Raw genomic sequence first — 11,870 nt, forward strand, 5'->3', positions numbered from 1 at the left:
GTTGAATGAAAGAGGCCATCGGTGCAGAGCAGCAGAACTCAGCTTCCAGGCTGATCTCCAGACTCTCAGATCCATCACTCGAAAGCACAGATTCACCCTAGCAAAAGCATCAGATGTTGATGTTGCTCCTGCTGATCCACATCTATCTGACTTGTTAAAAGGAAGCTTCAGCAAAATAGTTTAAGTTTTCAATGTTTTAAACTGAGAACATCCACATTCAGGAAGGATTTACAGGCCACATAGAACCTGCCCAAGGGTTCCAGTCCTGCTCTGTAAAACCCGTGTTGAAGGCAAACCTTCAGCATGGCAAAGGGGGTACACCATATGGTCAGGCTCTTTCCTGAGCTGCGACCTAGCTGAGCAACTTCGAGTAAATCCTGCTGGAAAACCCAGGCTTTTCTTACCAGAGGACACCACTGACAGGACTTTGCATTTTGAAACAAATGAGTGAATGGAAGGAGCATGAGAAATACAGACTAACACCATGGGGCTTGACAGCACACAAACATGCGCTCAGCTTGGATGCTCACTTTTTAGACATCTGCTAGAAAATGAGTTTGAAAACTCATTAACCTCATTGAAAAAAGAAAACAACATTCTATGTACAAAGTTTTTTCTTTCCTTGAAAAAGAGTTTTTAATCTAAACAGTTGAGTGAAATTCTATCAGTCAGCTTTATTTTATACTAGCATGTATAAGCAAGGGTGGGCGAAGTTATTAGGGGAATCAAAATAAGTTTCAGAGCAGGACCATAAGGTAAAAAAATGCCACCAGCAAAATAAAACCTGTATTTTCCTAAGAGATGATGAAGGGCAAGTGGGGGGAGAGAGAAACTGGGAGCACTGGGGAGAGGCAGAGAAAGGAAGTGGATTACAGAGTGTGCCCGTGCCCTACATACCACCCCACTACATCCTCCAAGGCATCGTGCCATCTCCAACACCATCAAACTGACCACTGCCAAGAGCAAGCAGGTGGAGAAGATGGTGGCAACACTGACTCATAGAATCAGCTAGGCTGGAAGTTCTACATTTGGGGTTCAGAAAGAAAAGAGGGGAAGAGAATGCCTGAAAGAAGCATATGAACAAGTACAGTTATTTTTATTCCTCATTCAAGTCTCCCTCTGCCCTTCCTATAGAGACTACAACCAAAGAGCTCTGGGAACAGCTGGCCCACAAGTTGTAGACCTCATGGGTTTAATGGATACTCATTTGGAGTATCAACGGTCAACATGGGGGCAGAGAGATGTTCAGCAGAAAATGCAAAACTGCATGGGAAGGCATTGCTCAAGGCTTGTCTCTTGTGACAAGCACTGTCAGTTAAAACCGGGGGTTCTTGCAGCCTGTCTGCTCAGGCAGAGTCTTCTCCAGGTCACATTAAGGCCACACAAGCAAAGACATAGAGCCGCCGATCCCCTCAATTATTCCAGCCCCAACATTGAGGCTGAAACCCAGGAACTAATATTTCCATGCATCTTAACCTTCAGCACTGACTGACGACAGAGATCTGGAAGGCATGTGCAGCCCCAGCCCCAGCCCATGGAGAAGCCACCTTGTCTGAAAATAGAACGAGAGAAATGTCTCCAGCATATCAAAGGAGATGCAGCTTTCCTGGTGGGACAGCCAAGAAGACAGCTCCACCACTTCCCCAGCTGGAGAGGCCCCACATACAGTGCTGTGACAGAGCAGGGCTGCTTGCCCAGGGACACACAGCATCTCTGGTTTCCAGGCTTGAAGTGACCAGCTCCTGCGCTTCCATGATGCTAGTTTCCAGGCTCTTTGTGAAGGTCTGCAGACTCCATGGAAAGTATGTGCTCTTTTGCTTCTCTGGCAGCACATTCTAATTTTGGATTTTCTTCTAAATACAATGACAAATCTTCCTCTACCTCCAGCTGAGGGACAGCTGCCTTGAGGCTCCCTCCCCTTCAGCACCCAGGGCAGGAGATTCCCACCTTTGTGCTTTAGAAAGCACCATTAGGATCAGAAATATAAAGTAAGTTCAGAATTGATTAGATTTTCATTTCTATCCAACAGGAAATCACAACCAGATGCAATTCTCTGCTATGTTATTGTCATAGAATCATGAATTGTAGAATGGTTTGTGTTGGAAGGGACCTTAAAGCTCATCCAGTTCCAACCCCCTGCCACGGCAGGGACACCTTTCACCAGACCAGGTTGCTCCAAGCCCCATCCAACCTGGCCTTGAGCACTGCCAGGGATGGGGCAGCCACAGCTTCTCTGGGCAGCCTGTGCCAGCGCCTCAGCACCCTCACAGGGAAGAGCTTCTGCCTAAGATCTAACCTGTTATATCAACCTCTCCTCTACATGTTGGTCAAAGGATATTCTGGAAAAGCAGCCTTTAGCCTGTTTGTGGATAAAAGCCTCTTCTACATTTCTCCCTTGATCTGTCTTGTTTACTTCCTTCTTGGGAAAGTCCAGCGTGAGCACCGAAGCTGGTGAACAGTGGCCACTGAATCACACTCGCAGATGGAGGAACCACAAGTGGTTGTCCCCACAAATCAGGGCTGGTTCCTCACATGCAGGCACTCACTGCAGTGGTAGTGGCTGCGGGATGGGGAATTGTGAGGTTTATAGTGAAAAGTAGCTACAAAAAGAGAGAAAACCCAATCGCAAGGGTTTCAACTGGTGGAGAAGCACATTGGTGAGCATGAGGAGAGAAGCAGAGACTGGGTATGGCTGGTCCCCATGTGGATGCCCAGCCTGGCCAGGTCCCACCAGCATCCCTTGACTGAATCAGGTGGTTTATAGAATCATAGATCACCCCAGATTGCTGGTGGCTCCAGGCAGGACCATGAGCTCAGCAAAGCAGCAGCACAAGTATGCCAGAGCCGAGGATGAGGATGTTGTGCTGACAGCAGCATCCCAGAGCCCTCAGGAAGCCTCTGCTCATGGCTTAGCAGAGGAATAGGGGCTGAGCAGGTCTGTGTGGGTGGGAATTAGAGGTGGGAAGACATCCTGCACTGCAGAGAGATCCATCTGAGTGTGTCAGCTCCGGGAAGCAGCAGTAAGTTGTGAGGCAGGAGGGTGCAGCCCTCAGTGGGACAATGCACTGTGGTCTCTGCCTGCATCCCACCACCAGGAGCTGCAGTGGGAGGAAAGTACTGCCCAGGCAGCACCATGCACTTGCTCAAGAATGATCCAACGTTTGTTTCATGACAAACCTAAATCAGCGTAGTCTGAAGAGGCATTTACATCTGATTAGAAAACAGAAAAAGCAACAGTGCTGCTTACAGGACCAGCTGCAAAGCATTGGTAATAATTCAAACTAAATCAAGCAGCTGCTGTGGAGCTGGGAATGAGCTGCCTGCTGTCCACAGCCATGGTGCAGTCCACATCAGCTTCATTAGTGTTACCCATGGAGTTGCTTCAGATGAGCTCATATGATCAGGAACGGTCACAGACAAGTCTGAACAGAAGGGGGAAAAACAACCAAAGCATCATAGCACATGAGGTTGGAAGGGACCCCAAGGATCAACTGGCCCAACCTTCCTAGGCAAAGCATGACCCTGTCCAGACAAACCTTACTAATTCTGGGGAGACCACCACTCCCCTCAGGCTGGGGTCCTACCTCTTCCCAGTGGCATCGCTCATGGTGAATCCTCATTCCCATGAGCAGAGCTGCTGGGCTGGCAGCAGTCACACATTGATGTCCCCACGCCCTACAGGCATCTCCTTCGTCCCCATGGACATGCAGACCTTGGTGCTCCTTCATACCCTTCCTCTGAAGGGATCCCAGGGGACCAAGTCATGGTAGCATCTCACACATGGCAAAGCCATTCTCCCTCCTCCTCACCCTCTATTGAGGTAGGTGATCTGCTGCTCTGCTTGGGGCTCATGCTGTGGCCCTGGTTTGGGTGTGAACTCCTGTGAAGGGTTAAGGGGATTATAAACCGCCCTGCCTGTCTAAATCCCCTGGGCTGTGGGATTGGACTGGTCATAAACTTATTAACGGGACAGTCACTGGTGGGGGCTGCGGACCTGGCTTTGCTGCTCTGGTCACCAGATTAACCAGGGAAAACAAGAACAATGGCAGGAAACTCACCCAGGGGAATCCACAAGAAAGAGGATGGAAAGAAGAAGGGAGGGAAAGAGCTGGGTACAGAAAGACAGGAAAACAGTGTGTTTTGAGGAAAGATTCCAGAATGCGCCACTGAGTCAGGAGCGCAGCAAAGGCTTGGGAAGAGCTTTGCCCTGTCCTTGAGCTGGAACATCCCCGTGCTCAGACCCAGACCCTGCAGAAGGCATTAACACAGCAGCAATAGCAATGCAGAGTCCTGCCCTCTGGCCATGCCCAGTGCTGCCCCGCTGCCAGCTTCTGACCCGCCTGGGGCAATGCACAGTGCAGTCCAGCCGCAGGACCTACCCGGCATCGACGGGCACCTCTGGGGCTGGTTTATTTCCCGCTGGGTCTGGTAAAGCTCTTGCACAAAAGCCACCTTTGCAAAACCTACAAACAGCCTCCAGCAGCCGCGCCCAGAGGAGGAAAGCCCCGTTGGGTCACACCAGCATCACCACGGAGAGAAACCAGCACCACGGGATGGACGAGCTGCTGGTCCAGACACAGCAACCCCACCCCAAGCCCCTATTTCAAACTCCAAAATTAATTTTTTACTCAGCGGCAGAGCGGGGTCATGCTGATGGGAGTGCCAGGAGGTGTTATCTCCCCCCCACCTGCTCACCACTCTCCACCCCGTCCCAGGGGAGCCTCCAGACAGATGGACACCGGCAGCACATCTGGCACCCGTCAGACGCAGGGACAGTCCCTGGGCACAAAGCCAGCCACCCCTTGGCCAGGACTCTTCATCCACACAAAGCACAACCCAGAGGACAAAGCTGGGGCAGGTTTTGACTCCAAACCCTGGCACATGAGCAGGCTGCCACGGAAAGAAAAGGAGTTGGAGAATTTTTGCCTTGCAGGGAAGAGGGGCTCAGCAGCCCCGTGGAGCCAGGGATGTGGGCAGGATCCTGCTGATGCTGCCGGACAGATGTGTAGCTCTGTCTGCCCCATACACACACCACAGCCCCACAACATCAGCATCCATCAGTGGCACCAGCCTGACAGTGCTCCCCAAAACTCACCCCACAAGGTCACGCCTGCCCTGCACTACCTCCTTCTGACCGGCAAGATTCTGCCCTTTCTGCACCCAAAAGCAGCAGTGAAGCATGGGCACAGCACCCCAAACCAAGCTCTGGGGTGAAGATAGCTATCACCCCGGGGCACTGCCCTCACCAGCCCACCTGCACCCCCACGGGGTGCTGCCACCCCACAGCCCCACAGCCCCCACTCCAATGACCTACTTCAGCAGGAGGCCGATTGTGCCTCAGCAGCGTCCATGGTCTGCGGTGGCTGCAGGGCTCCGTCTCGATCCTCACTGGGGACGCCCAGGCTCAGCCAGCCTAAGAAAGCCTCTGCCAAACCGCAGGATGGCCCTGAGAGCCCGCCAGGCCCCCGCCAGCTCTGAATCCGGCCCACTGACCCCCAGTTAATCGGCTAAAGCCGCACGCTCTGAACCCTGTCCCCAGTGCAGCTGCACTCCCGCTGGCTCTCTCTGCCCTACATAGACAGCTGCAGCTGCCCAGCACCCACCTTCACCTCCCGTCCCCTCTGCCTTTCCTGCGCCCACATGGGGGTCCCCATTCCACACACACCCGCCCCCAGGCACTGGGTGGACATGGTGCCTTTGGAGAGGCTGGTGCTGTCAGATGGGAAAGTCCTGCAACAGGAGCAAGAGCACCCCGGACTGGGTGCTTCCCCAGCTGCTGCCTGCAAAATGAACCCTCTTCCCCACCCCTGGTTGAAACCAGTCTCACCTGTGCACTGCCCTCCCAGGGGAGCTTGGATATGGGTGCTCCAGGACCCCCACAAGACCCTCTCAAAATGAATTAACCCCCACAAAAAGCCACAGGGTCACAAAACGCATCCTTCCTAATGCTGCTCCCTAAGCTGGTGTCCAAGACACTGAGTGATGCCCCATTCCCGACACAGCCGCATCCTGCCCTGCTTACCAGTAGATGAGAGAAAGCCCATCAAAGTGCTCCAGGTCGTGGCCAGGAGGCTGGAGGTAGGACATCATCTGGGGCCACTGTCCTCACTGAACCTTTAGGGCTGCTGTGGCTGGGTCCTGCTGCCCAGGGCCATGGGCTCAGGGTGCCAGTGGCTGGCACAGCTCCGTGCAAGGCTCCCGGCACCTCTCCCGGCACAGCTCCCTGCTGCAGCCGACTACATCTAATCCCAGGCGGGCGAGCATGTGATCGCCCCTCTCCCGGCTCCCCCCAGCTAAACGCCGCCGAAGTCTCCAGTTGTGAGGCACCAGCCAGGCTTGGGGCAGCTGTGCTGGTGCCTGGGAATGCTGTGGTGCAGATCACCCCAGCCCAGGGGTCCAACAGCCTGGGACATGGCACAGCAAGTGCCTGGGCTGAGGGACCCCCGTGACACCCATCACCAGGGTGCAGCCACCTGGTTCAATAAAGCAAGTGTTGATTTTAGCAGGGTGACCCCTTTACCCTCCTGCCAGCGAGGTCCCCCCTCGCCCTGCACTGTCAGTGGTGGCTAATGGTGGGTACAGCCATTCAGGGTGGTTATAATCAATGGTTAACCTGCCTCCATAAAGTAAACCAAACTGCAGGTGTTGCTGACCTGCACTAAGCCCGGGCTGCAGCACTGTGCTCCTCCTGGGCACTACCAGCAGGCTTCAGCATTTCCAGCTACTGATATCATTTGGGGCACAATTCTCACACGGGTTTTCCCCACTCCCTGTTTGTGGTTGTCCAGCCGTACCCCAGCATCTGAATGATCCTTTAGATCCTTCAGAAAGCCCTGGGAGTGAGCTCTGCTGAGTGGATGGAAACTATTTGAAGGTTGGGGCTCATCTGTGTACATTATCATGGAGCAGGGAGGTGACGTCCTGCTTTCCTGTTTCCAGCTGTGGTGGAGATGGACAGACAGCAGCATGGGCAGGCAGGTCCCCAGTTCAGAGTGATGGAAAGGACACAAGCATCAACTTGCTGCACAATCTGTGTTTTATGTCTCCCTCTCCCCATCAGGCACCATCCTGCAGCCGGAGCCTGGAAGTCTGTGAATCCCAGGGATCTGTGTGTCTCAGGAAAGCCACCAGACCCACCAGGGCCAAGGTACTGTGCTCAGTGCTCCCCCCAGCTCCAGGTAACCTGGGACTAACAGGGGAAAACACCAAAGGGTAAAGGTGGCGGCAGTCTGTCTGTCTGGTCGCTGCTGCCCATCTGAGCTGAGCTGTCCAGAAAGCAGTGAGCACGGTGGGTCTCTGACGACTCAGTGGTGGCGGGTGGCATCTCCAGCCAGGGCACCCATGGGAGACAAGTCAGGGAACCTCGGTCCTTGGGGCCAGTGCAGCTGCCCCAGCCCATGATGTGATGAAGAGGAGGGAGGAGGCCAGGACAAACCCAGGACAGGGGTGTGGGGAGGATGCGCCCGCGCCCTGGGTGACAGCCCACAGGCACCACTCACCAGTGAAGGGGGTGAATTAAGGCTGATCCCGCTCTGCATCCTTTCGAAGTGACTGTGTCACCTCGCAGCCCGGTGACAGGTCCCCTGAGGAGGCACAGCCCCTCCCTCCGCCCGGCACAGCCGCCACCAGCGGGGCTTCATCCCTGCACACCTTTAGGGGAGCACCTCTGCTTTGCACCCTGCCCCGTGCCTCTGACATGCATCCCTGGCCGGGAACCCGTCCATGGGGCACCCTTTGGGGCTCACGCTGGTGCGGGGACAGCCACCCGCTTCCAAGCGATGTCGCAACCCCGTGTGGGCGGTGCCGGGTGGGAGCCCCAGGGCTGCCTGTGCCGGCGGGAGAGGACGGGCAGCAGCGGGCTTGCCGAAACCGCTGGGAGCGGGCGCAGGGCGCTGGGCGCTGGCCCAGCCACTCCCGGTCTCACTGGTCAGGATTGTCAAAGGTGGTGTCAGAGCCTTTGGGCACTGGGTGCTGGGAGGTGACAGCGCCCAATGGCCCTGGGGACACTGAGGCCACCCTGATCCTGCCCTGGTGCCAGTGGTCCAGCTCTGCCAAGGCACCTGGTGCCCACTTCTGCCTCCCTCCTCACAGTGGACAGGAGCACACAGGGACATCCCATGGATGTGTCCCCCACCTTGTCCACAGCCATGGGGGATCAGAGCATCCCTCGAGTCAGGCTTGGGGGGTGGATCATGGAGATGTGCCGGGAGCAAGGCTCTGCCTTGCCCTTTCCTCTGAGTGCTTCCTTCCTTGCTGGTGGAAGCAGAGCATTAACTCCCTTGCCCCTCGGCAGCAGCTGCCCCTGGGTGCTCTCCATCTGCATATTTACACTGATGCAAACGTTACACCCCGGAAATTCCCAGCTTTTGCATCATGATCCAAAGCCTGCCGTGGAGCCCTGACCTTTTTCTCCATCCCAACGGCTTTTGCCAGGGTGGACCCTACCTGGGACATCCTGGCCACGACCTCCACTGTGGGCATCAGGACCACTACAGTGGTTAGGGGCTGCATGGGGGCGCGGCTCACCATGCCACACAGGAGGCAGAGGGGAACCCCGTGTCCACCCTGGGACACCCCATCCCTCTCCATCTCCCGAGACAGGAGAATAAGGACCTGCTGCCACCTCGAACCTTAAAATCGCATGGCTATCTTTAAAACCTGTGATGCCACCAGCGCTGGTAAACTGCTCAGTGCCTCTCTCATGGCCCCTCTGCTCTGTTCTGTACCAGGAGGGTGAGGAAGAGCCAAATTTAATCTATTCCATGCTGTATTTTCATGCCAAATGAGTCAGAGCGCTGGCCTAACTCGGCGTTTGTTTTGCTTGGCTGCTAACACTGGCTTTCGCTTAGTGTTTGTTCAATATTTAACTCCATTATTGGCACTTGGGCTCAAACCTGCAAGTGCAGCAGCAAAACCCACTTCCTTGCTGGGTCAAGAGCTTCCCTGCCCTTCAGCTCTGCTTGGGAGTGACATACTTGTTTATTCCATTTATTTCTTACAGATGGATGAAGCCTGATCCTTTGAGTACCCCACAAGACCCATTGAAAGCTGGGGGGGGGTGAGGGGGCGTTTGCAGAAGCTGCAGGATGGGGCTGGAGAAGCCAGGCCGGCTGCTGCTTTCGGAGCAAACCCAGCCTTAAACGGAGCTGAGGGAGGTTTCACCCTGCACAGGACCAGTTAGGAACAAGCACGGCTGCATTCCTGTGCATGTGGGAGCTGCTGAGGAGGAAGCAGCAGCAGCACAGAGGTGTTCTGTGCCCTGCTTTCCTGCACCACACTGGCTGCAGGCAGGAGCTCCCTTCCCACCCTGACACCAGCAAACCCCTGCTGCGGGAGCGACGGCTTGCGCTGGCCCTTCCAAGGGCTGCCATGAAGTCCCACCCAGAAATAAATGAGGTTTTGCCCCCCCCCCCCCCCCCCCGTTGGTTGTGTTCCACCACGTGTATCGGCTTCTGGGAGGCACTTCTAATTCTTCTTTAATGACCCTACCACCCCATCCAGAGCTAAATCCATAAATTCTTCATTGAGACACCCCCCTGAAAAGCCCCTGGGACTGAGTATCCCTGTGACTGGCTCCTCTGCTGCAGTGGATCCCCAAAACCGCTCAGCACCACAGGATATGCTGGGGCCACAGTGCCTTTTGGGGTGCGCAGGGAGGAGGACACCGCTGACACGATGCTGGCTTGGCCCAGCAAGCCCTGATGCCTTCCCGAGTCCGGATGGGCTCAGATCAGTGGGACACAGTGGGATGGCCAAGCCCATGGTGGAGGTGTCAGCAGGACCTGGCAGTGGGGTGGCCAGTGGTGATGGGGCCGGTGCAGGGTGGAGCAGGGCGCACTTGGCAGGGTGCGGGATCCATGCTGGAGAAGGGCTTGCCAGGAAAATGCAATCTGGTTGCATAAAAACATAGTCCCCTCCCGCTCGAGAGCTCCTTACTCAGGTTAAGTCAATACTGCCACATCGCTGCCTGTAGAGGGGCTCACCCCCGTGGAAGGAGCTTGATGGGTGTTTTAGGAGCTTGGGAGGGAGGCAGGGAGTGTGGCTGGGTTGGCTCCAGCCCTGCGGGTGGCTTCCCAGGGGACCACAGAGCAGCAACCCGGGGCTCAGCACCCTCCTATGAGCTCCTATACCCTGAGCAGTATGGAGCCAAAGCCCTCTCTGCAGCATGGGCTCCTACCTGGCAGGACACCCCTACTTCTTAACACTCGAGGCTTCAGTGGCACCAGGTCCAGGTACCAGCATGGGAGGAGCAGGGGGGCACAGAGCACAGAGAGGACCAGCTGCATCAGTAAAGTCATAGAAAGGTTTATTTACTGAATAAATGGTGCAAAAACAAACCCTTCTGAGGCTCCAGAAGATCCCAGCTGGGGAGGAAAGCTCAGCATGCGGCACATGGCACTTTGGGCAGACACTGGAGCTCGGACATGAGCCATCAGAACCCCCAAACTAGAAGCCTGAGGCCCCCCCCCGAAAAGCACACTGTGCAACATGGCTTTGTACAGCGCCTCTGATCTTAAGCCAGCACAAAGACAAAATACCTGGGCAGTTTACATAAGACATAGTTTTCCACTACAACAGAGTTTCTCTCCACCCCATGTTTCGCCCAGCAGCTGCAATTCTGCAGCTCTTAAGGGCATTTGCACACAAAAATGAGCCACGCCAGAGATGTGGGGAGATTAGGAGTGAGCTGGTGCAAGAGAAGATGCAGTGCAAACCCCCCCAGTCCCCATGGAAAAAGACATTTCATCCCAAACACGGCTCACCTCACAAAGGGTTTAAGAATGAGGGGGCTCTGGGATGCATAAAGCTCATGGGGGGGAGGTGGCAGAGGAACAACCAGTCCCCCTGAGCACCTGGGTATGTGTTGTCAATAGATATCAGCAGGAATAGAACCATATGAAAATGAGAGTACTTCTTGAGTAAATAAAGATGCTCAGAACTTCATGTGGTAAACTAAAAGCAGTTAGGTTGGGTTTCTCCCTTGCCTTGTTCCGGGATCGGAGCCAGTGTATGCTGCCCAAGGTGGGAGGATGGATTGGGGATGTGGGTGCTGCTGCAGCGATGCTCACAGCCTCCCAACACACTGCAGCACTGGGAAAATCCTCACCCCCACAAAAGATAAGGAAAACCAGGTCTGCATCTCACCTGGGGAGGAGCTCGGCACAGGTGTTTGGCCGTGGCAGGAAATGTGCCAGTCTCCCAACATTAACTGGACCCACAGGGATCAGATGAACGGTTCTTATTCTACATAGAAATCTATTTGGAAGCAGACATTGAAGCTAGGCACCCTGAAGACAAAGCTGTAACCTCAGTTCTAGTTAAACCAAAGTCATCATGGCTGGTAGCTAGTGAAGTCCAGAAATGGCCCCAACCTGTATGGGGCCAGGCCGGCAGCCCCAGGTCAGGGGTGAGCATGTTAAATCTGCCTCTGCTCACCAAAGACCTGAAGGTGCTCAGCTGGACAAGGCCATGGAAAGCCAAAGCAGGGGCACAGCCTGGCTCCAAGCGGATCCAAGGCTTCGCTGCAGGTTTCAGCCTCACAACGAGCTGGCTTCTGATGCCTAATTCACCACTGAGAAGCAGCTGGCAAAGCCAGGGAGCACTTCAGAGCACCCCAATACCACACAGCCTCCCCACTACGTGCCAGAGCACTCAGCCCCTGCAAGGAAACTACTTCTCACCCCCCAAAAGCAGCTGGGAAGGCAACCCTCACTGAACCAGGATAGAGGAAACTCACCCACAGACAGGAACTGGCCTTCACTGTAGCTGCCAGGACCCACAGCCCCCCAGCAACCCAAGGCAGGTGCAGCTGGATCCGTGCAGGAATGTCTCCTGGTTGAAGGGTTCCGTGCTCTCTGGCAGAGACAATC

The 11,870-nt window shown here is 55.1% G+C and overlaps 1 protein-coding gene across 1 annotated transcript in view; it reads right to left on the reverse strand.

Moving 5' to 3' along the window:
- The window catches only part of LOC133279807 (syntaxin-binding protein 4-like), a 57,615-nt gene extending 45,762 nt beyond the window's left edge, over window positions 1–11,853 (reverse strand). The window contains exon 1 of the mRNA XM_061473973.1: window positions 11,738–11,853. The gene's annotated coding sequence lies outside the window, so the exon portion shown is untranslated. The remainder of the gene's footprint in view (window positions 1–11,737) is intronic.
- Window positions 11,854–11,870: the final 17 nt, after the last annotated feature.

The sequence above is a fragment of the Pezoporus flaviventris genome, unplaced genomic scaffold (assembly GCF_033815535.1).
Source record: "Pezoporus flaviventris isolate CSIRO_AGI_PZ_B2104156 unplaced genomic scaffold, CSIRO_AGI_Pfla_v1 ptg000078l, whole genome shotgun sequence".
NCBI classification, from domain to species: domain Eukaryota; kingdom Metazoa; phylum Chordata; class Aves; order Psittaciformes; family Psittacidae; genus Pezoporus; species Pezoporus flaviventris.